Genomic DNA, 24,607 nt, shown 5'->3' with positions numbered 1-24,607 from the left:
TTGCCCTGTGCTATGAACCACTCAATGTTCAACACCTCTGAAAGAATAAAAGGCACACACTTTTAGTATATGTGCTCATATATCATGAATATAAAAAAAATTCTGCAATATTAATTGAACTCATTTATTACTTTGTGTAATATAGCAAACACTACTAATTCTGTGTCAGGCTCTATTCTGTATTAGGCTCTATTCTAGCTGTTGATATAGCTGTGAACACAGCAAAAATCTATACTTCCACAAGGCTTTTAGTTTATTAGTGAGTGAATGCAGGACATAAATTATATAAAATACATAGTATACTAGGTGGTGCTCTTAAAAATATGAAGGAATTATAGGGAATGCATGAAAGGTGCATTTTTAAATAGAGTTGCCAAAAGTCTTCATAGGGAAGGTGATGTTTGAGCCAAGACTGGCAGAGTCTCCAAGGAAGAACATTGCCATCAGAGGAAAGCCGGAAAAAAGGCCTTTGTTTGCAAGCATGTCTGATTTGTCTAAGGAAGAGAAAGAAGGTTAATGTGGATGAAACAAAGTGAGATAAGAGAGGTTGTAAAAAATGAGGGTAGAGGTTTTAACAGGAGTCAAGATCTTTTCCAATGATTTGGCTTATTTATGGAGTGAAATGAGAAGCCACTGAAGAATCACGAGCAGAGGGTTGATCTGATCTGATTGATATTGTATAAGAAGCACTCTAACAACTGTAATAAGAGTGAGGAGGCTTGATGGGGAAGGGGAAGGGGAAGGAGTGGAATGGACTGGAAATTTGGGGTTATAGATGCAAACTGTTGCATAATCTGCATTACTGTTTATATCTGCTCTTAATTCTTTTATATTCACCCTTAATTCCCTCAGTGTTTTCACTATCTCACTCTTGAACTGAGGGAACTATATCCATTCACTTGCGATGAAACATAATGGAAGATAATATGAGAAAAAGAATGTATATATATATATATATACATATATATATATGTGGGTCACTTTGCTGTACAGTAGAAATTGACAGAACACTGTATATCAACTATAGTGGAAAAAATAAAAATCATAAACCTATGCTTCTGCAATTGGGCACACTAAGTACTTCATTTGAAGAAAAATGTCTTTACTAGATTTCCAGAAGACACACTCTGAGATATTCAGAGGGTATCTCAGTCCTCCATTGAACCATTTAATTTATTGTTGCAAAATCTAATCTACTTTTGTAAATAAATCTCTGTGAAAAATAATTTTAAAGAAAAAGAAGATGATTCAAAAGATTTTTGGCATGAGCAAATAGAAAAATGGGTTTGCCTTTAAGTAATGATATAGATTACAGGGAAATCTAATTTTAGAAAGTAGAACATAAGGGGTTCATGTTGTAATATGTTAACTGGAAAAAGCCCACTAGACCATTAGATGTCCAGGTGAAAATATCAAATAGTTGTCAGGAATTGGAGTTCAGGGATAAGGTCTGGTTTGAATACGTTCATTTAGAATTTGCCTAGATTTAAATAATCTTTAAGTTGAGATTTATGGGAAAAATGTGTTGATTAAAAAGGGAAGTGGTCCAAAGATTGAGCCCTGAAACACTCCAATTTTAGAGATAGGCAAGTAGAAAAGAGTGCAGCCAAAAAAACACCCAAAACAAAATAAAACAAAAAAACTTCAGAATGAACAACCTGTGACTTAGGAGAAAAACCATTGTGCATACTGGAAGCCAAGTTAAGGCAGTGTTTTAAGGATGAGAGACTCTTTAAATCTGTCAAATGCTTTTGATAGGTCAGTAGATGGAGACTGAGAATAAAAGCAGTACAGAGCTTATTGGTGACATTGACAAGAAAAATTTTAGTGGCATTGGAAGCATGAAAACTTGAATGGAATGAGTTCAAGGTAAAAAAAAAAGCAAGAGAAATTAGAGAGTGCTAGTGAGGACTAGTATTTTGAGCAGCAGAACATATATGATGTATTATCTAGGGAAACGAGAAAAACCCAAGGAGAATTGTTTTAAGATGAAAGATACAACAATATTTTGAGTTCATGAGAAAATCTTAGTAGAGTAGAAAAAAGCAATGATGGAGCAAAGGGGGAAATTTGTAGAAGCAATGTGCTTGAGTGGCTGAGTAGAAACTGCTATGCAAGTGGAATGCTTGGTCATTATTTGGCATACAAACACTTTATGATAAAAAGACCATTCCTAGGCACAGACAGAGATAGTAGGCATATGCATTTTGTTGGGGCTTTTTGGAATTCTCTTGTGGTGCTTCAGCATTTAAGAAAAATTATCATGCTATATCATGGACTAGGAATTGGCATAAAAAGTAGATGTTGGAGATTTGAGAAGAGAGAAGGCAATTTGAAATAGTTACCCAGGAAGATGAGAGAGCTAGATTGAGGAAATACAATGTGAATTTCAGGCATCCTTAAAAGCTCACTTGACATTTGCAGTCATATTTAAAGAGATGTGGTGTGTTTTTCTCCAGTATATTTAGCTGTACTGTCTGGGCAGGAGTAGAAAATGAGACAAGTTGGATGTCAACAGATACATATAGGCTTTGTGAAGAATGTAGAGCAAAATGAGTGAAAGGCAAGATGGAAAGTGGAGGTCAGGGAGTGGTAACAATGACCCAACATGGAATTTAAGCAGGATAAGGAGGGAAGTAGAAATTATGACAATGGATGAGGATAATAAAAGGTGGTGGGGTCAATGGGTTATAGACCTATGAGTTAAATAAATTGTTGGAGTTGGGATTTTAGACCAGATGAACTCGAACGATGGGATGTGGTTGTTGGAGGGAAATGAATGTTCATAAATGGAATTTGGCAGAACTATAGTTATTGGTAATGACAAGTTCTAGAGTGTGAATACCTGGAGACACAGGTATTCAAAGGATGTCAAAGAACGTTAGACAAAGATATTGAAAGGACTGTCTATGTGAATATTGCAATTCTTTCAAAGTACGGCAAGAGTAGTGTCAGAGAGACTGTGAAGCAGGAACTAAAATTTTCAAGGAAGGAAGGAAAGCGATGAGAAAGCCAGATACCAGCTGCAGCAAGGAGGGATACCAGACAGGATATTCTCAAGACATGGAATTGTGGGAGTAAAAACTGGATTTTTTTCAAGAGTAAGAAGCAAGAAAGTGGCCTGTTGCACCTCTAGGAGAGGAATATGCAGTATGTGAATAAGCAAACCTATGCCACTTGAAATGACTCCAGGGGAGGCTGATTACAATTTTTGCAAAAAGAAAAAAATATTGAAGAATGCAAGGGGTTTTGCTGATGATCTACGGTCAGTGGAACAATCAGTTAAATATTTTCATATTCCATTCTTTAGTAACTTGATTATATATCCAAGAAAATAGGCGTAGAGGAGAAATAACCCATACATGTGCAGTTATTCTTGAAGCAGAGCTCAGTTCAGTTGTATTAATTATTCACCTTCAATGATGCCCTCATGACCCAGGTGATAGATTTGAGGGCACAGTCAGAATAACCTCTGATCTTTCTGAACCATTTTTAGTTCTGTAGCTTCATAGTGTTTTTATGAGAAAGAGCGGCATTTTCCATTAGCCTAGTCAGATGGAAAGTAAGAAAATGGTATAAGATTTTGAGAATAAAATAGTAACTCTGACATCAAATGCAAATTTGGCAAGCTGATAAAAATATATCAAAAACAAACAGAAAGATAATAAAGATGTGAGAACCTCTGCTAGATGAATTCTAGCATTATTTCCCCCATCTCTTTGGACTTTGATTTTTTCTGTATATAAACTGTGAGGGTCAGACCAAATAAAACCTAAGGTCCTGGCTCTAAAATTCTAATATCTTTACCCACTGACAAAGAGAATAATTTTTAAGTGCTTTAATGTAATAATAACTTTCCTTTATTCTACTCTGCTTTAAGGTATTTGAAAATTGTTTATGTGGTTTAAAAGTTGGAATTCTCAGCTAATATTAAATAAATATTTTTTCTTTAGAAACCAAGTGAAAGAATGACATAAAACAAATGCCTATACTGAAGAAAAAAGAATAAAATTTATCTTTCTCCAACCCTCAACAAAGGAAAGCATTTCCCTAGATATTTCTCTCCCCTAACCATTCTATTTAATATCAGCAATATAACTATTTTCCTATTAATATGAAACCAACATGAATCTTTGAAAAAGTATAATAGAAATAATGGTTGATACAGATGAAAGGAAAAAATAGTGTAATATTAAAAATTTTTGAAAGAAACCATTTCTGTGAAAACTATTGTAAGATTTCACCCTTCATCTACCTCATGAGGTGGATATGGTCCCAAAGCATACTCTGCACTGGGATTTTTCAGCACCTTTTATGTTAAAATTTAGTCTTTCCTAATGCATGCACTCAAATTATAGCCTTTGTGAGCTGATCATACTGTGGATAACTCTCAATAATGCGGGAATACAGTCTAGAGCCATAGGATCCAAAACAAGCTCAGAAGACTGGCTGCCCATCAGGAAATTTTTTCTTGTAAGTCTGCAGTAAGATAAGGACTTTTGTAGAATGTTCTTGATGAGACAAGGACCTTGTACCAGAAGATAAATAACCCACTTCATGAGGCACACTCTTAATTTCCAGCTGCTTTTTTTTTTTTTTTTTTTTTTTTTTTTCTTAGCATCAGTGTATTGGTTTCCATTCAGGCTCACTCATGGAGTTTGTCATAGAGGAGAACTTGGCATAGCATGGACAAAGAAAGTAAATGCAGAGGGCTTTCCTGCTAGCTACAATGTTTCATCCCTCCAAATTCTTCATATTATAGCATAAGTTAATTACAGATTAACTTTGTAAACTCCTTAATGTTGGCATTGTTCACTGCTAGATTCCCAATACCAGGCACAGAGCTGGACTTTAATACGTGTCTGTTGAATTAACTGCAAAAACAGAAATAAGCACGATCCTTAAGATGGTTTATTCCATCATATCCAAAAGCCATCTTTACTATGAATTCATATTTGTTTTCAATTTATTTTTCTTTTACAGTTTATGTAGAGAAATATAAGAACAAATTTCATACTAGAATACATATGTATAAAATATTTATCTCCATCAATTCGGAGTAGATGCTAAAGAATGAAAATATTAACATCATGACTAAGTACTAATTATTTATTGATGTTTATAGGACTTCCAGTACTATGTTGAACAAACATGGTGAGAGTGGGCATTGCCTTGTTCCAGATCTTAGAGGAAAACTTTTCAGATTTTCAATATTGAGTATTATTGTAGCTATGGACTTGTCACATACGGCCTTTCTGTTAAGAAATATTCCTACTATATCCTCTTTGTTGAGGGTTTTATTATGAAAGGATGTTAACTTTTATCAAATGCTTCCTGTGCATCTATTGAGGTGATCATATGTTTTTTATCTTTCATTGTATTTATGTGTTATATTATACTGATTGATATTCCAGGTATCTAACCATTCCTGTATGCTGGGGTAAATTCCACTTGATCGTGGTGTGTTACAATTTTATATTGGGTTCATTTTGCTAATATTTTGTTTTTTGAATTTATGCTCAGCAAGGATATTGGCCTGCAGTTTTATTTTCTTATAATGTTCTTGTCTGGTTCCCCCAAAACTTTAGTCTGAAAAAAGCAACATAATTTTAATATCTTACGATCTCTATGGGTCCTAAATTCAAAAGCAGCTTGGATGGACATTTCTGGCTTCATATTTTTAATGATATTGTAGTTAGATGTTGGTCAAGTCTGAAGTCATTGGATTCAATGACTAGAACAGAAATATCCAATTCCAAGGCAGCTCACTTATATGACTGGTGAGTTGGTGCCAGCAGTTGTCAAGAGACCTCAGATCTCCATCTAAAGCTTCCTCAAGCTGCTTAAATATCCTAATATGGCAGCTGGTTTCCCCTAGAAGTGAAACAAATAAAGCTGTCCTTTTTATGACCTTGCCTTGATTTTTAATCACATTCTATTTATTAAAAATCATTCACAAGTCAGCCCACATTCAAGGGTAGGCTCCTCCTTTTAAAGAAAGGAATGTCAGGAATTTGCAGAAATATTTTTAAATCACCAAGATTATTTGGGAGATTAAAATTTGCTCATTTTTTACTTTACTTAAAGGCTATTTAGTCTACTAGCTAGTAAATTCATGAAACATAATTGGCTTTTTCAATAAATTGATCTTTTTTTTCTTTATTTCTTTCCTTTTTCTCCTCCTCCTTCAACTCCCCACTTCTCTAAAATCTGATGCTTTGCTCAACTGACCACCTCAGTTGTCTATCTGGAAATCTAGGAGGCATAACTTAAGTACTTCTTCCAAGGTCACCCAACATAATGTGGAATTCATTCAGAGTTTTCCAAGTGACAGATTCAATTCATATTATTTTTAGTTATTTTGAAATAACCCATCAACAACAGCAACTTTAACATTTTTTCCAAGGCTTTGTGATTGTGAATATAAGATTCAGGGAAGTGAGTTCCTGATGAATATGGGGTTGGGAAACTTTATGAAAACTTAAATTGACAAGGTCAGAGAGAGATTTTGTCACCCAGATAGTTTAAGTCTGGATGCATGATGTGGTAAAATAAATTGAATTGATGACTACATAATGCACTATAGACTTTTCAAATAGCAGGAGCAAAAGTCATTTTTTCTTTTATTTCTTATTTATTTTAATTAATAATGCATGATGGTGATCTCAGCAGTTTAGCACAGCAAGTTCCAAGTCTCTCATTTTCTATCTGCAGTAGAGCGATGTGACTCTGCCATCGATACAGTTTGCGGCATTTGTTATATTATAAAACCAAAATCATATTTAGCATGGCTAACTTTTTGAATCTCTCTATAGCAAAAGGATACATTGTTGTCTTAGGCAAAGAGATGATGTCATGCCTTGCTTGAGATAAAGTGATAAAGTTTATATACTGAGCAGAAACAGGGGTTGAGAGAGCCATTCTCTGAATATTAAGAATGTCAGAATGTCATATCTAAGCCATAATAAAGAAAAATAAAAAACAGTGATTCTTTGATAACTGCTATATGTCCTATTATCATATTTCATATTTAATTTCTAGTAAGTTAGATTTGGAAACTAAAATGTTTAGCCAAGACCAGCAAAAATTTTCAAACCTATAAATATCTTTGCTTCTCTCAACCTAGGTTTATGCTGCACTTTTTTTTTTATTACTCAATATGCTGTACTTTCCAACTGAATTTCAGTGCACATGGATCAAAGACTGGCATCAAGAGAAATTTCTCTGACATTGAAGGTCAGAAACTTCAAAAATAGTGCTAATAATATAAGAAATAACAGAAAGGAGCTATCCAAGAATGTCTCTGTTGAGTGTATATCCAGACAGCTGAGGACTTTTCCCAGAGTTTAGTTATTAAATAGATATTCTCATCTCAATTTGCATTGGAAGACATTTTAAGTGATTTCTTATGAAAAAGTATTTTGTTCCCAATTGCTGACAAGCAACATGATTGTCACTTTTATTCTATGCAACTTATAAGAATAGGAGTGGCCTGTGGGCATGAAAGCAGAGCTAACTTGTTATTATAGCATAGTGCATCCTAATATAAGATAGTTCAATATGATAGACAGTTTAATAACTTACAGAAAAGAAATTACCAACCGATAATTAATTTTTAGACTCATCCTCCCTTTTAGGGCTCTGGATTTTAAGAGGATTATGGAGAAGTTGAAAAGTTTCATTCAAATGTTTCTAAAGAATAAAGAAATAGTAATCTTTTTGAGCAGGCTAGAGAAGATTACTGCAGGAATGTATCACTGAGTTTATATTTAAACATTTACCAGAAGATGCATTTTAGATCGTGAAAAATTCTGCCTGAAAAGACTGTCTGAATTAAATAATTGAGCCACCCAGAAAATTATTCCAGAACAAAAACGAAAAATTCAAAGGCTTAGGTAATTCTTGAAATCTGAAGAGCTAATTCCCATTGCTTTTTTTTTCTCCTCAATCTTTTCCCTAACACGGAAGAAAGAAAAACTCAAACATGTAACCTAGGAAAGACAAGAGAAGCCCAACCTGAGCTTTATCAGACTAGGCAAGAGCAGAGTTCACTGCTAACAGGACACATTGCCATCATTTTTTTTTTTTAATAAAGAGAAGAGGGTCTGCTAATAAAATGGAGGCTCTCTTTGATGAGCCTTTTCCTAATTAAAATCTTTGTGATTTGGCTGAATATGGAATCTATTGACATAGCCTACAGAGACGTGGGCAGGAAATAGTTATGCTATAAAGTTTTGTGCCATTTTAGGTACAGTAGAGAACGGAAGTGCTGTTTAATATTGCAATCCAAGAAGTATCAAAAGAAGGCTCAAGGTCAAAGACAATCTGAAAGCTTCTTTCTTTTATGTAAAAGACAGGTCAGACCATACTATTCCTCCCATTTTTATTTTTTTTTTTCTGAGTGGGAGAAGCGTATAGAAGAAAGCAAAGAAAATATTCAAAGTGAAGATACAGACAGGCAAAGAGAGAAGACCCTATACTTTTAAAGGGTCAAAGAAGAATTTTAAGCAGAGTGTACAATGAAGGCACAAATGGTGTTACTGATTCCAACAGTGTCCAGAGCAGCTAGAACCAGAGAAATATTGGTAACAAAGTCTGAGCAATTGCAGAAAGAAACAGTTATAGAACAGCAGCACTGAGAGCCACACAAGTGGGACCAATAATGCAAAACTCGGAACAAAATACAAAAGGGATTCAGAGAAGAACATCTTGTTTACACAGCAATTCTTCCTTAAGATGTTGATTTCACCACAGTAAGAGACTGAAAGAGTGAACGTGTGTGTGTGTGTGTGTGTGTGTGCGTGTGTGTGTGTAGAAGTGAGCAGATGCTCCTGAGAGTATGTGGTGGATTCAAAAGGCCATACTTTTAATCTTCCTTGACTAGGAAGGGAAGAGGTTTTTGTGAGGTTAATATAGTATTTTTGGTGATAATGTACAGCCCCTGTTGGTTCTCATCAGACCAGAGGAACAGTGGAGACAGGATATTGTGAAGCCTGGCTCCTAAACATGAGACCCTGAGAGCAGCAATAAGTTTCTTTATGGCTAAATTTGCTGTGAGTGAGATTCATCTCTGAGCCTCTGAGAGGAATCCTTGCTTGAGAGAATGAGGGAAAAGGTGTTCATTCGCTGTATGTTGGAAGTAGAAAGAGCAGTGATGGGATTTACTGTGGTTTTAGGAGCAAACCCACTTGTGTTCAAGCACCTTGTAAACCTCAACGATTCTGTTGCAGAGCAATAGAGAGATTCAAACTCTTCATGACTGGGAATCTCTGTCAACCTTAATTTGCTTTTACATAGTCATAATGGTACTCCTTGCTCTTGAATGTTGAACACATACCCATTCACTATATAAATTATGCTTAGTACTTTGCTGTCTGAGTTTTATTTGTACAATGAAAACAATGCTAAAACTTTGGAGACTTTTAGACAATCTTTTAGAGGTTTCTTTTCTAAAGGAAAGGGGAAAAAAGTAAAATGGCAACATAAGCTTGAGAGTATATCAGAAAAAAAAAAAGATTGACGTGATGCACTGTAAAATGAAAAATAAAATGAAGGAATGATAATTCCTGGCTCCTATCTCTCAAATCTTGAAAAAGAAGGTAGAGACAATGATATTTGCAGAAGGTGTAGAGGAAATTGGATAGTCCTCAAAAATCATTCCATAATATGCAATTCCTGCCTCTTCTAACGCTTTTTGTTTACTTTTTTTGCCTCTCTTCTGTTAACTCTCAATTCCATTTCTTTAAATGTTAAACTTTTGTCTTTTGTCTATCAGATATATCTTAACTTTACCACTTAAAGATAAAATTCTTGACTTTTCCTATTTTTCTTACAATAAGTATTGTTTTATTCTAACATAAATTCTTAGTTTTAAACTTTTCTAAATTTTAGTATTTTGTTTTAATTTTTGGTTATCTCTTTGTCATTTGTATCAATCCTGTTTGGTTTAAAATTTTGCTTTCATATTGCTTTAAAGTTTTCCCTTTTCATAACCATATTTCTTCTTCTTGAAGTTATCAGTTTATTATCTTTATTTTCACAATTTATCTGGATCATAGCTGAACAGTGGAGAGAATATCCATCATGTGTAGGCAGATGATATCTTTCTTTTTATACAAATTTTTATTAGAGTGTAGTTGATCTACAGTGTTGTGCCAGTTTCTGTACATCAAAATGACTCAGTCATACATATATATACATTCTTTATGTTTTATTTTTCAAGTGTAAATAGATGAGCAAGAATATGATTTATTTTTCATGTTTACTAAAAAACAAAATAATATGGCATGCAAGGTAGGGATGTGAGCGGAGAAAAGGAAAATTCTGTTTTGTTCAGTTGAGTTGAAGGTAGCTATGAAATAGCTAACTGCAGACAGATATCCATTTATGGAGCTCAAAGTAGAAGTTCATGCTGGTAGATATCAGCTTAGAAATCGCCAGCCTGTAATAGGTATTTAAGCTGGGAATGAATGAGTTTAGAGGAAATGGAGTTGGTTCAAGACTGTGCTTTTAAGGAAACTTCCCTTCAGAAGTCATGGAGAGGAATCCAGCCAAAAGATAGGAAAATCCCTGCCACTGAATTAGGAGCAGCTTATTTCAGGGTAGCCCAGAGGGGCTAATAGTTCAAGAAAAAGTCAATGGACAAATTTAGTAAATTATGTTGAGAGATCAAGAAAGACAAGTTCAGGTAAGTGTTTGTTTTTTTCCCCAAGGAAGTTACTGTACCCCTGACAGGAGCAGAGGAGTGATGGGAGCATTTTGGAAGGATTAAGGAGTGAGTAGAGAATTTTATCCTAAGAAACTCCTCCCCCAATCTCTCTCTTTTCTCCAGGAGTAAAACTCATGACAAAATTTATAAATAGTAGTCAGACAAGCAATAATAGCCTAAATTAATCGATAGGAAAAAGAAAAAATTGTAGGACTCTATACCAGAGTAGAAAGAGAAATTGGCATAGATCCACTCCTTCCATATGATAATTTTGACTGTCAACTTGGTGAGCTAAGGGATCCCAGACAGCTGGTAAATCATAATTTCTAGGTGTATTCGTGCGTATGTTTGTGAAGGAGATTAGCATTGAATCAGTAGATTGAGCAGGGAAGATGGCCCTCACCAATGTGTGTGGACCTTATCCAGTCCTTTGAGGGCACAAAGAACAAAAGCCAAAGGAGAGTCAGACCATCCTTCTCTCCTCAGCTGGGACATTCATCTTCTCTTGCCATCAGACATTGAAGCTCTCAGTTCTTGGGCCTCCAGACTCTGGGTACATCAGCAGCCTACCCATTTCTCAGGCCTCTGGACTCCAGCTGAGTTATACCACTGCCTTTCTCATTCTCCTGCTTACAAACAGCAGATCTTAGGACTTTTTGTCTTCCATGATGACATGAACCAATTCCTATAATAAATCTTTTTTATGTATATCAGTATGTGTCTTATTGGTTCTGTTTCTCTGGAGAACACTAACCAAAACATGCTGGCATTTGCACAGACAATCCTGAATAAAACTACAAAATCTTGAGTTAAACCACTAATAGTGGTATGTTTTTCTTTTTCTGATTATGAAGCAAAGGAAATAGCATCTGTCAAGGACTGTAGAGTGCTGGAAAGTAAGGAAAGAAAACGAAGAAAATGACTGATAGGAGGAAATCATGACTATATATTGCTTGAGAAAAGAAATCTTGAGTCACAAGGGTACAGAATTAAGGCAACACCTAGTTAAGGCAGATTTACTGGAGTCTAATAAAGCTTAAGCTTCAGATTTTCTTCACTTAGGTGAGTCCTTTCTGAGGCACTAAACGTAATTTTGTTTTCATAATTTTGTATAATGTTCCACAGCAAGAGCCCTAAAATTTGTATAAACTCACTGAACTTCCACTTAGCCCTTGTCTACAACGAAGAAGAGTAAACCTCGGTAGTACATACCAAAAAACAAACAAACAAACAAAAACCCATAAAAGAAAGGGCAGAGATTCTGCAAATGGCACCACAATCTCTACCCTTCATGACGGTTCCCTGTCTCACAGAAATTGAATGGAGACAATCATCCAGCCTTTATAGCATATCTCAGGGAGAAAATAAAGCAAAGCTGGCTTTAATACTGCAGGAAGAAAACCAAGTTACTTTCACAATTACCTGAGCAAAAGCATGCCCAGATAGGGACAAACCATAATAAGAAAGAAAAAATAACTGCCATGGCAATTAAGAAAATACTCTATGGTAGACAATTCCAGATAAGAAAGCAAGCACTGTAAAGCAAGAAAAAGAGCCCATCCAGAAGGAATCACAGCTTGAAGGAAGTTCTTCACAATCGTGTCATATTTAGAACAAATTAAGAAAGGTGGTTTCTATAAAGTAAGAGCTCCAAGATGAAATAAGGTAACAAATGGCTTAAAAATGATTGCAAAGGTAAAGGGAGATAAAGATTAAAACATCATAACAGAATTAATACATTAATTAGAAGCAAAGAACAAAAACGACACAACTAAATATAAGATTGCTGATATAAAGGATTTGAAATAATCACAGTAGATAAAAAGGAACTTAAACAGAATGAAACAATTGGACATTGATATTATAGTAAAATAAACTGACATTAGGTATAATTTTTGTTCTTAAAGTAGAAAAATCCAATATTAAAACAGATGATTATTTTAAAATTTAATATATTCCCCAAAATAAAGTAGTAATTAAACCTACAGATTGAAAGAGAACCCTATTTAAGGATAATTGGGTATAGAAATCTCAAGATCAAACTATATTCTAAATCAGATATTTAAGTAGTATTTTAAAGAAAACTTTTTAGGGCATCTAGAATTAAAAATCAAATCACCTACAGCAGGGGAAAATCAGGCACACATCAAAGTTCTCAGCAACTTTCAAAGCTAGAAGACAATGAAGTGGTTTCCATAACACTCTTAGAAAAGTATTACCCAGCAATATTATACCCAGCCAAAGAACATATCAGGTACTTTGCAACAGGAATATATTCTCAAATGTGAAAAATATCAGGAAATACACAAACCTGAATATTCTTCTTGGAGGGAAAGATGTTTGACAAAGAAATCTAGAAAATTAAGAAAAATGTGAAAGAAAAAAGCTGGAGAAAAACAAAAGCTCAAAATCATTATTGGTAAACATTAAAAAAAAACCCAAACTGATTATAAACAATATTGAGAATAATTATTTTTATAGAAGTCAGTCATAGGTTTGCAGAGTATAGCATTTTAATAGCAAAATTCAAATGAAGTAAAATATATAAAATGCATACAATATGATTCCATTTTTATAAAAAATATTAAGTATTCATATTAATATATAGAGAACGATACATGCATTTGTGTAAATGAAGATGATTTCAGGGGAGTGGTGTTTGGAGATTTTTTTTCAAAACTTTCATCTCCATCATTTCTTTAGAAAAGTTGAGTACTTAATAATTTGTATTTATCCCTTTGAAAAACAATAAAGTGAGTTTTTAAAAGTCAAATAAAATGGCTCAGATCCCATGTTTCTGTGGCTGTGGCATAGGCCAGCAGCTGCAGCTCCAATTCGACCCTTAGCCTAGGAACTTCTATATGCCATAAGTGTGGCCCTAAAAAGAAAAAAAGAAAAAGAAAAAAAAGGGAAAATAAAACAATTAAAAGTATAATTTCATAATGTTAACCAGCATTAACTAAGAGTGGCAGAGATGTGAATTTTCTTTTTTGTTTTTTTTTTCTCTCCTGTGCTTTGAGGGCATCCCTCACCCCACTTTCATGTTGAAAAATTTATAAAACACGCGTGAAAATAAAGTGATAAAAGGGGTAAATGTAGAGAGTATTTGAAAAGATTTGGTTATGAGTGAGTTGGAGAAAATGCTATAGTTGGAAGGAAATGTGGACTCAAGTCAGGGTTTTTATTAAAATAAATGAAACATTTTTCTATTCTGACAGGAAAGATCCTAGATAGTTAGAAACTGATACTGCTGGTGAGATGGAGATAACTAAGTGAAGGACCAGTTTGTTAAAGAGGTTATAAAGAATGGAACCCACAGTTCTAGCTCTAGCAAATAATCCTTAGAAACAAGGAAGGCTAATCATTCCATTGTAACAAAAGAGAAGAAGGAAAAAATGGGTACAAATGTAAACAGGTTGTAGGGTTAGGGATGGAAAATGGAGGTAATTGGATGGTGGTGGCTTCAGTATTCTTAATGCATTGTGTATTACCTGAAAATACAGTAGTAGGAAAGGATGTTGTATTATAATAAAAATACTAGTTATTATAACAAAACAAATCCCAAATTCTCAGCAGCTGAGAACAAAAGACATGTATTTATTGTGTACAGAAAATCACTGTAAGTGTTCCTAATAGGCAAGTTGTCTTCCTCATAGGAACTCAGGTCCCAGGTTCTTTCCAACTTGGGACTTCATCTTCTAGGTGCTCCTTGTGCTCTTCCATTCAATTAGCAGGTCAGGAAAGAGAAGGATTGTATGCAGGAGATTGTTATGGGCCAGTTCCAAGGTGATACATATATCTTCTGCCTACATTCCATTGGCCAGAACTCAGGAACATGACTACTTCTAACTGCAAAAGAAGCAAGGGAATATAGTCACTTGTGAGTTCAGGAGAAAAAGAAAATGATTTGGAGAGACGTTAGCCAATTTCCACCTTAAGATAGTGGTATAATATTATTTCAGGTACTGGGGAAGTCAGTCTGATATGTAATATGACTATTGGGCACACCAAGTGCAAATCAAAAAATCTTAAATTAACAGTGTTAAATCTGCAAAGGAAAATGTCAAAATGTATAGCAAAAATTTCTTGGTTCAGGTGGGTGATTTCCTCTGTCACTACAGGACAGTTCAATTTAGCTATAGAAAAGGAAGATGGCAGAGCTCATCGAGACCTAGTGTTTTCCTAGATGAGTAAAATGGAGAATCTTACAACCAACTGAGAATACTTTCAAAAGAGAAATGTTATTTATGGACCATAGAATCCAGACTGATCTAGGAAGCAGATGGGTATTGAAAAAGTGACGGAGTTAACACATTGGCTATCTCAATGAGGTCAGATATTTGTAGCCAAAGAAATACTTGATAGAAAAGCTATAAAAATGAAGTTGTTGATCTCACAGTGCATTACTTTAAGTCTCTATTTTAAATGTTTCTGGTGATAACAGGGTTTATGCATATTATCATAAGATGGAATGACAGCAATAGAATGGATGAAAAGGTCGTTGGAAAAGAGAACAGTAAAAAAACTGAAAGGCCAGGGAAAAGGATTTGTGCATACTGAAGTTTTAAAGAAAAATGACATAAATAGGGAGAAAATTGTTAGCTATAAGTTTTAGCCTTGGGTGAAAAGAAGACTGTTAGGTAGCAGCATGAATGAGGATGAAGTAATTTATCCAGAGGAATGAATCAGAAAAAAATGATGTTGAAGTAATGGATTGTAAGGAATAACAGAAAAAAATTCTAAGTGGTATGCCTCAACCCTGTGGTGAGTGAAAAATGAAACAGCCTCAAGTTAAGAAAAGGAAGAAGTTACTCTTATAGATAGATGGGGTCATACAAGGCAAGGAGGACAAAAGAAAATTCTAAGAGGGAGTTAAAAATACTGGGGAGCTTTCTGATTACAGTGGGTGATCTTGTAGTTGTGGAGGGTTTGTGAAGAAGTTTGTGTGGATGCTTAGGTCAGACAAGAGGATATCAAGCATGGAGATAAGACTAGAATGGAATATAATATATAGCCTAGAAAGCTCTAACATCTGGTGGTGACAGAGAAGAAGAGATAGAAAACATGATGCAAGTATAAGATTATAAGTGTTATAGGCAATACTCTTGATATTATTCTGTATTGTTCTCTGAGGAGGTGACTTCTGGCATGAGTAGAGAACACAGAAAAATAAAAGAGACAGATGTGAGACTATTTGCAGGGTAAAAGAGTTATTGGTGATTGACCAGAAGAGATTAAAGAAATAAAAAAGGATGACTTTCTCATTTCTGGTTTAAACAATGGACTAGCTATTGATGTAATCATCAAATGTAGGGAACATTTTCCCAGGAGCATAGATGATAGGGTCTGGTTTTTATGTTTTTGTTTTTTGTCTTTTTAGGGCCACACCCACTGCACATGGAGGTTCTCATGCTAGGGGTCGAATCGGAGCTGTAGCTGCCGACCTGCACCACAGCCACAGCAATGCCAAGTCCGAGCTGCATCTGAGAACTACATCATAGCTCACGGCAGTGCCAAATCCTTAACCCACTGAGCGAGGCCAGGGATCGAACCCACGTCTTTATGAATACTTGTCGGGTTCGTTAACCACTGAGCCACGAAGGTAACTCCAGTCTGGTTTTGTTTTTGAAAGAGGAGAAGGATAAATTAATCATTCAAACGCAGATGGAGATGTTGAGTTAAATAACTGCACGAAAGTTTAGGAGAGCTCCCTGGGCTGCGAATATAGAAGGATGTCAACATTTATGGGTTGAGTGGAAGGAGAAGACAAAAAAGACTCAGAAGGCACAGCCAGAGAAAGAAAAGAAGAGCCATACCGCAAAAGGAGAGCTAAATCAACAGGGAAAATGTCAAGAGATATATAAGCAAGAAAGTTCAAAAATGTCAATTGATGTTTATGACATGGGACACATATGGTTTCTACTTCTGTAATTGCCTAAAATTTTCTGGGATGAAACTCTACCAAATTTTCAGATTTTCTAAATCTTTCTACTAAGCACAAATATATCTTAATTTCATCACTATATACATAACCTATTTTTTAAAAGATTGCATCAGACACAGTAATTTAAATAACACAATTATCAGATAATATATTTAAGTAGAGTAGTTTAAAAATGCATCGCCCTCTGCAAGTGCCATTTTCAATATAGGTGCCAGTTCAGTTTTTTAGAGTATACTCCAAATGCTCACCAGTAGTGGAGAAATAATCTGTAAAGTAAACTAATCCATCACAGATAATCATCATGCAGCATAGTTTCTACATGAAATACAATACCTATGGGAATTGAGTATAAGACCTTCTGGATTAGCAATACCAATTTCCATTTCCTAATAAACATTATTATACATATAGGAAATATACCTTAAATGACTATTTTTGTTAAAGGCAAGAAAAGTACCACCACTCAAAGTAACAAAACTATAACTCATTCAGGAAAAAGAATTTAACTTAAAACTGCTAGAGATCCTCTCAGTTCCTCAGATTCTTGTTGACAATAATCGGAGTTTACCAAAGAGAAGCTGAAGTTGAAGCAACAGGAAATCCTTTGACGACTTAGGAAATGCCTCTATCAAGTATGACAGCTTTATTAACACTCCTTTTTTTTCCTACAAAATTACATGCAGCACAAATGCCTATTTATTATTCACTCAGTACTGTAATGACTTATGGACCCAGTAAATTCAAAATTTGCTTTACAATGCAGGGCTTGATGCCAAGTATGTGTCTACTTTTTAGCCCCTTTTCCCCCTTCTTTTCTGTTTCTTAAGACAGACTGAGATTCATACTATATTTATTCCACTGCTGAAATGCAAGGCAGCAATCTGCTTGGGTGGTTTACAGGGAGTCCCAGATACTAGCTCTTTGACTGTCTAGAATATTTTCAATTTGGGAGGTCATAGAAATCAACATTATTATACTTTTATTCTCATTTTTTCAAGGATCATCAGGCAGCCGATACAGTATTGGAAGGTCAGTAGGGTAAGGTGAAATGCAAAAATCCTATTGGCCAAGTGTATGAAAATTTGTAAAGCTTTCTTGACTTTGGTCATTGAGTCAACAAACTTAGCTACAATAGAAATATGCAGAAGAGCTAAGTAAGTATACTTTCTCGAATTTGCAAACCAAATTCAATGGCAAGAGTTTTTTGCAAAATAAATCCTCTTTCTAAATGGGGCAATCCTTTACATTTATCCTACAAGGGTTAATTATTTCTTTTTAAAAACAACACCAAAGGGAATATTTTAAAGCAGTGTAGCTGATTAAAGATTCCTCTGAATGATATATTCCAATTGTAATAAATTAAATAAGCTTTATTAATTGCAAAATTATGGATCCACCTGACTGGCAATGGAGTATAGCTGCAGAGAACAATAGCACAAATGAACATTGTAATAAGACTGTAGTTTGAGTCCCACCTCTACCAATGTGTGTATGACTTTGATGAATTTATTTAGCCCCTCTGTGTCGTAGGTTCTTCATTTGTAAATGCCAATAATAGTGACATCTTTCACATGTGGTTGAGTAAGGATTAGTTAATATAGGTGAAGAATTTAAGACCAAGTTTGGCAGGAATTAAGCTCTATCTGAATACTAGCTACAATAAATATTAGCCAGAATGAATTTTTTCTCTCACTTGCAAGAAGATGGCCTCACTTTCTCTTAAGTTTTGGCAATTAATTTGTTGGGCAGAGTTCTACCATCACCTATTGCAGAACTTCTGGAAGGAAATTCCAGAGGATGTAAATGGAATCTAGGGAACATTACTTACAGGTTTATTCAATGAGCATTTATTAAGTGCCTACTATGTGCCAAGTGGCTCTTACTTTGTCAAGCAGAGAAAATCAATAAGTCTGTGCTTGAGGCCTGTCCCATCATATTTGCAAACATATGATGAGATGGGCAGCATCAACATATGATGGGGGCTAAGGTGTGTGTTTGCCACATGGGCTATGGAGAGAACAGTTGAGTCTGTTGAAAGGAGGCAGGTAAGGTTCAGACAGGGGTCCAATCTGGACAGCCCCTGAAGCCTGACTATAAACTCCAGCCTATTTCAGTGATTAAACATGTTAGTTATCAAGGGACATTATTAAAAAAAAAAAAAAAAAAGGCTCTGCCCTTTAAAATTAAATGTGTCTTGAAATCTTTCTTGCAATTTTAGCTGAAAGCCTGAGGCTCGCACTAGCTGTAGATGACATGCTTCTTATAATTCTCACAAAAGTCACTGATGAATATAGAGCATAAGTGTTTGGTTGGATGAAACCCATTATTCCCCATCCCTACATTTCTTCACAAACAAGTTGCCACAAACTATTCTCAAGGATAAAAGGTTGCAGAGGGCAGGGGAGCTACAGTCAAATTTGAATATCGAAATGGATTTAAGTGACAGAAACCTATCCATTAACACTTAGTTGAAGGGTAGATGGAAACGCAGACAGTTGTCATAGCATGTAACTTTTTCTGTAGTGTATGCTTATGTTCAGATACACAGTTTGAACATGTTTGACTTGGCAGGCACATCCCACACACTCTGAGGGCTTGCGGCAGAGAAGGGAAGCCAGGCTGCTCAGAGTAGACGGATCCCAATCTCTTATCTCGTGACAGAAAGGCTTTTTATTTAGTTGTAGGAATGCCAACATGTAAAATGAGGAGCAGCTGGAGTGACTTAGAATCATCTGCAGATACTTTGGGACACTGTTTTTGTTTTGTTTTGTTTTTGACAAAGAACAGCAAAAAATATCATGGCTGCTTAGAGTTAGGAGGTAACTTATCTACCCCATGCCTCTCCTCTGCAGTTAAAAGACAAAGGATCCAAACCCTGGAAAAATCAAGTACCCTGAACAAAATCACACCTCTATCTGGAACCAAAATCAAGGCTAGAATCCAGATTTCTTGGATTCCATTCTTGTTTTATTTCTACTACACTATGAATTCTTCCTGATAATTATGAGTGAAATATGGAGAACCATCATGTTCTGCTCTCTGAGACCTTCTCAAATTCAGGAACACAGCTCTAAGCATATATTTTGTTCTTTCAAATGCAGCAGAATATAGCTAATAAATGTCATTGATACCTTCAGACTTTTAATGTATCTATAATATGTGACTATGATTTTTTTTATATATAGCTATTAAAATGTCTCCAAAAGCTCATTTCTTTCTAAAGTTACATGTTTCATACTAGGAGTAATTGCTTTTTCAGATTTTACTAAAGTTTTATCTTTCACAATAAGAACAAATTTGGGTCTATTTTGAACATCCGCTGAATCAGATTCACAAATCACTTTTTCTTGTCTTCTCATAGAACTTAACAGTGGGCTTGACAACTTCAGTTTTCTAAGCCACCACATAATTTGACAGTCCATTTTGAATTTATCCAAAATGTGAATTTATGGATAAATGCATTAATATTTGTACTGAATCTCTACCACCAGAAGGTAGATTTCTTTTCAGATTCATTTTCCATAATGGAATACAGTTCTGTAGCACTTTGCTAGGATTTTATAAACTATAAATATAAGACAAGAACTCAAATCCAGAGTGAACGTTGGTGCTCTGTGGTCATCTCACTCACTAACTAAAGCTCATTCCTCCCTACTAGCCTGGTGCTGTAAGTCACTCTCTCTCACAATTAGGAAAATTAAATATTGCTATTTAATATATATGTATAAAATCTCTCAGTGATCTAAGCAGTGTGTTAAATGTGTCTCATCAAGGTATCCTCTTATTAAATCCATATTCTAGCCTGTACCTCAGAGAGCGCAGCATTTCCCCTGTTTCACAGGTGGAAACTGAATTAGTATGAAGTTTGATTACATAGAATATGTCCCCATGTACCTTTTTTAACCTGTATATATAGACACAATAGACAAGTTTTGCAAATCAACATGGTACATTACATAACAAAATCCTTTCCTCTCCCTCTTTCAACTAAAGAACTTTTAGCTGTTAGGTAGACTGAGTCTCTGAAGAAAGCCTTCAATGACATATTCAGAGTATTTTTAGAATGATGTAAAAAAAATTTTCTAGCAAGTTCATTCCTATAGGAGAGAGCTTATCTCTATGATCACCTCCCCAAATTTTCTTTTTGCAGCTTTTCTCTCTGTTGTTAGGACTTTGATCTTTTTCTAAAATAGTCTTTTTTATCTCTAGGTTACGTGTCTTCAATGCAATTGTCCCAGGTTCCTGCTGATCTTCAAGATTTTTATTCTACTTCTCACTGGTTAGTAGTGATCTCTTTGTACTGAAAATATTCCTCTCTCCAATAAGCTAGTCTTTCTATCATTATCAACATAATTTAAGCTATAATTGTATTGATGTTTTGAACTTTGGATGATTTATAGATTTGGTAGTACATGGAAGAGGTTGTGAAGAATAATCTTTCTTTGAGGCCATAAATTATACGCAGTCTTTTAAAATTTCCAGAACTCAGATTGTATAATAAATTTGAGCTTATGAAACAATCATAAAAATAATTGCTTCTTAGTGTTTGCATTCTATATTTGTGCTAATGTTCCGTACATGTTCATAAATGAACTCCCAAATTTAGGAGATGTGAAAAAAGGTAACTTTTTGCATATTAACGGGGGTCTTACCCTTTCATTGTCTTGTTCCACCAAGATAGCTGTCCAATCTTTTGGTATTTATTAGTAGAATGAGAAGCTTCCTTATGACTTCATAGTGCATCAAAAAGCAGAATTTTTAAGTCTTTAGTTACATGGGAAACAGCAATTTGAAAATGAAAAATTTTCTTTTCAAACATCATTGGAAAAAATGATTGACTTCATATAACACAACGCTTTGGAAAAAATATATATCTTATGGTTTGAAACAAGAGTGAGAGGTCTATTTTTAAAAATAATATTGTATTTAAGATTGAAATGTGTTATAATATGTATTTCCTTGGTGTTTCTTCAAAAATGGGCAGGATATATGATCTAAATCAGACTGAACAGATTATTTTCTGGGGCATTTGCTGAAGTTTTCAAAAGTAAAGCTAGTGTTTTGGGGTTGCAAGTGCTATTATTAATCTGGATTATTATAGCCATCACTGCTAGAAGATTGGTGCCTAAAAATAAAAAGGACCCCTAAGAGATGGAGATCAGAAATGGAAGAAAGAGATCTTGTTTCAGCATGCTGCTCACTCCTATACTTTTAATTTATGAAAGTCAAGATATTCCCATCATGGCTCAGTGGAAACGAATCTGACTAGCATCCATGAAGACATAGGTTCAATCCCTGGCCTCATTCAGTGGGTTAAGGATTCAGAGTTGCAGTGAGCTGTGGTGTAGGTCACAGATGTGGCTGGGATCCTGCATCGCTGCGGCTGTTGTGTGCCAGCAGCTACAGCTCCGATTAGACCCCTAGCCTGGGAACCTCCATATATATCCAGGGCCACAGTAAAAAGACAAAAAAAAAAAAAAAAAAAGATATTCCACTTATCACTGAAGCAAAAATAAACAATTAATTAAGATTTATCTGTCATGGAACATCAACGACAGAAAAGAGAAACACCAAGGTGAATAAATAAAACAGTTAAGCCCATAGAAGGGGATATAACACAAGAAGTAAAAGAAAATTTAAGAATTATAATATTCTTAGAGTAATTTGAGAAGTTACTATAGCTAGAAAAATAATAAAGAGAAAACAAGATTATAGGAATGAATCAATGTATGAACAATAAACAGTTGAAATGTCAATGCCAAAGTAAAATTTTACTGGAGTAAAATGATAGAATAAGTAAATGAAGAATAAATACTACTACATAAGGTAAAATCAAATTTCTATAATATAAAGCAAACCCAAGAAAATTATAGGAATCAAGTAGAAAGCATAAAGGATGTTTTCAGAAAATACAGAATCTTAAATGCAAATCAAAACTATAATGAAGTATTACTGCACACTGGCAGACTAGCCATCATTAAAACGTCTACAAATAACAAATGCTATAGAGGGTGTGGGAGAAAAAGAAACCCTCCTCCACTGTTGATGGACTGCAAATTGGTGCAGCCACCAAGGAAAATAAAATGTAGGTTTCTCAAAAAACTGAAAATAGGAGTTCCCGTCGTGGCGCAGTGGTTAACGAATCCGACTAGGAACCATGAGGTTGCGGGTTCGGTCCCTGTCCTTGCTCAGTGGGTTAACGATCTGGCGTTGCCGTGAGCTGTGGTGTAGGTTGCAGACGCAGCTCGGATCCCGCGTTGCTGTGGCTCTGGCGTAGGCCGGTGGCTACAGCTCCGATTAGACCCCTAGCCTGGGAACCTCCATATGCCGTGGGAGCGGCCCAAGAAATAGCAAAAAAGACAAAAAAAAAAAACAAACTGAAAATAGATATGATCCTGCAATCCCACTGCTGGGCATATACCCAAAGCAAACTATAATTCAAAAATATGCCTGCACCCCAAATTTCATTTGAGCACTATTTGCAGTAGCCAAGACTTGGAAACAACCTAAATGTCCATTGACAGAAGAATGGATAAAGAAGATGTGGTACATACATACAATGGAGTATTACTCAGTCTTAAAAAAGAATGTAATAATGCCACTTGCAGCAACGTGGATGCAACTAGATATTATCATACTAAGTGAAGTAAATCAGAAAGAGAAAGACAAATAGGATCTGACATCATCTATACGTAGATTTTAAAATATGACATAAATGAACTTATCTACAAAACAGAAACAGACTCACAGACATAGGGAACAGACTTGTGGTTGCCAAGAGAGAGGGAGCTGGGAGAGGAATAGATTGGAAATTTGGGATTGGCAGGTACAAACTGTTACTAAAGTATAGAATGATTAAACAACAAGGTCCTACTTTATAGCACATGGAACAGTATTGAATATCCTGTGGTAAACAGTAATGGAAAAGAATATAAAGAAGAATTTGTGTGTACATATTTTTAAAAGAAAATACATCATCTCATCCCCAGAGGATTAAAAAGAAAAGACTGAACAGGAAAATTTTTTAAAGAACAGAGAAAGAGAGGAAAAACTAAAGAATGGTTTTCCCAGTGTGAAAAAAATGCCCAAGTCTTAAGATGGAAAGGAAATATCAAAGACAAAATCGAAATAGAGGGAAAAAAAAAAAAAAACTTGTATGTAGGTAGATATTATATTGAAGTTCAGGATTAAAAACATAAAATATCTTAGAGGCTATTTATTACAATTCACCCTCTGCAATCCAAAATTCTCAGCATTTGCATAGGCAAAATATTCTCATCCCCTTCCAAGGTCCCCCAAATTCTCATCTCATTAAAGTATAAGTTCCAGAATTCAGAATCTTATCATCTAGATCAGTTCCAGGTACGTATAAAACTTCTCTGATGTAGTTCCTTATTCAAATTACTGAATTACTATAATCATCACATTTCATGGAAGGGAATAAAAATCTTAACTATTTAGTATAGCCACACAACAGGTCCTGGGAAGACACTGACTAGACCTCTTTGGGAAGTAACACAGAGATCTAAGGCCACTTATGAAGCTCCAAGTTCCTAGACAGAGCTAATGATTTGGGGGAAAAAAAACAGGAGGACTTCTTTTCAAAATTAATAGCATATGACCTCTTCAAAAAAGGAAAATAAGAAATCAACATCAGGCTTCTCATCACAACCAGGAAGTCAGATGAAAATGAAAAAAAAAATCAAATACATGAAATCAATATGATCACCATCATTTTACAATGTTTTTAGAGGCCATGGCCAATGTAACATAGTAAGAAAATGGGGGAAAATGTGTCTTAGCCTAAGAAGCTGACCTTAAGGTAAAAGTTCTTGTGCTACTATTTTTTTAAGGAGTGCAATCATAAAGAAGCAGGAGTAAATAAAGGAGAAAAATAATAAGTACAAGTTTTTAGTTTTAAGCAACACTTTTTGCTTAAAACATCACTTAGTTTT

The 24,607-nt window shown here is 35.0% G+C and overlaps 1 long non-coding RNA gene across 1 annotated transcript in view; it reads left to right on the top strand.

Annotated features, from left to right (window-relative positions):
- Positions 1–24,607, top strand: part of LOC146400023 (uncharacterized) — a 59,518-nt gene that overhangs the window by 28,209 nt on the left and 6,702 nt on the right. The window contains exon 2 of the long non-coding RNA XR_014815896.1: positions 20,862–20,931. This is a non-coding gene — a long non-coding RNA (uncharacterized LOC146400023). The remainder of the gene's footprint in view (positions 1–20,861; positions 20,932–24,607) is intronic.

This window comes from Sus scrofa, chromosome 9, assembly GCF_054392235.1.
Source record: "Sus scrofa isolate SSC_HxYL_T2T_F1_AM1 chromosome 9, Sscrofa_HxYL_maternal_Yorkshire_Landrace_v2.0, whole genome shotgun sequence".
Lineage (NCBI taxonomy): Eukaryota > Metazoa > Chordata > Mammalia > Artiodactyla > Suidae > Sus > Sus scrofa.
Note: the sequence above shows the minus strand (reverse complement) of the source record. Positions and strands in the feature narration are given on the sequence as shown.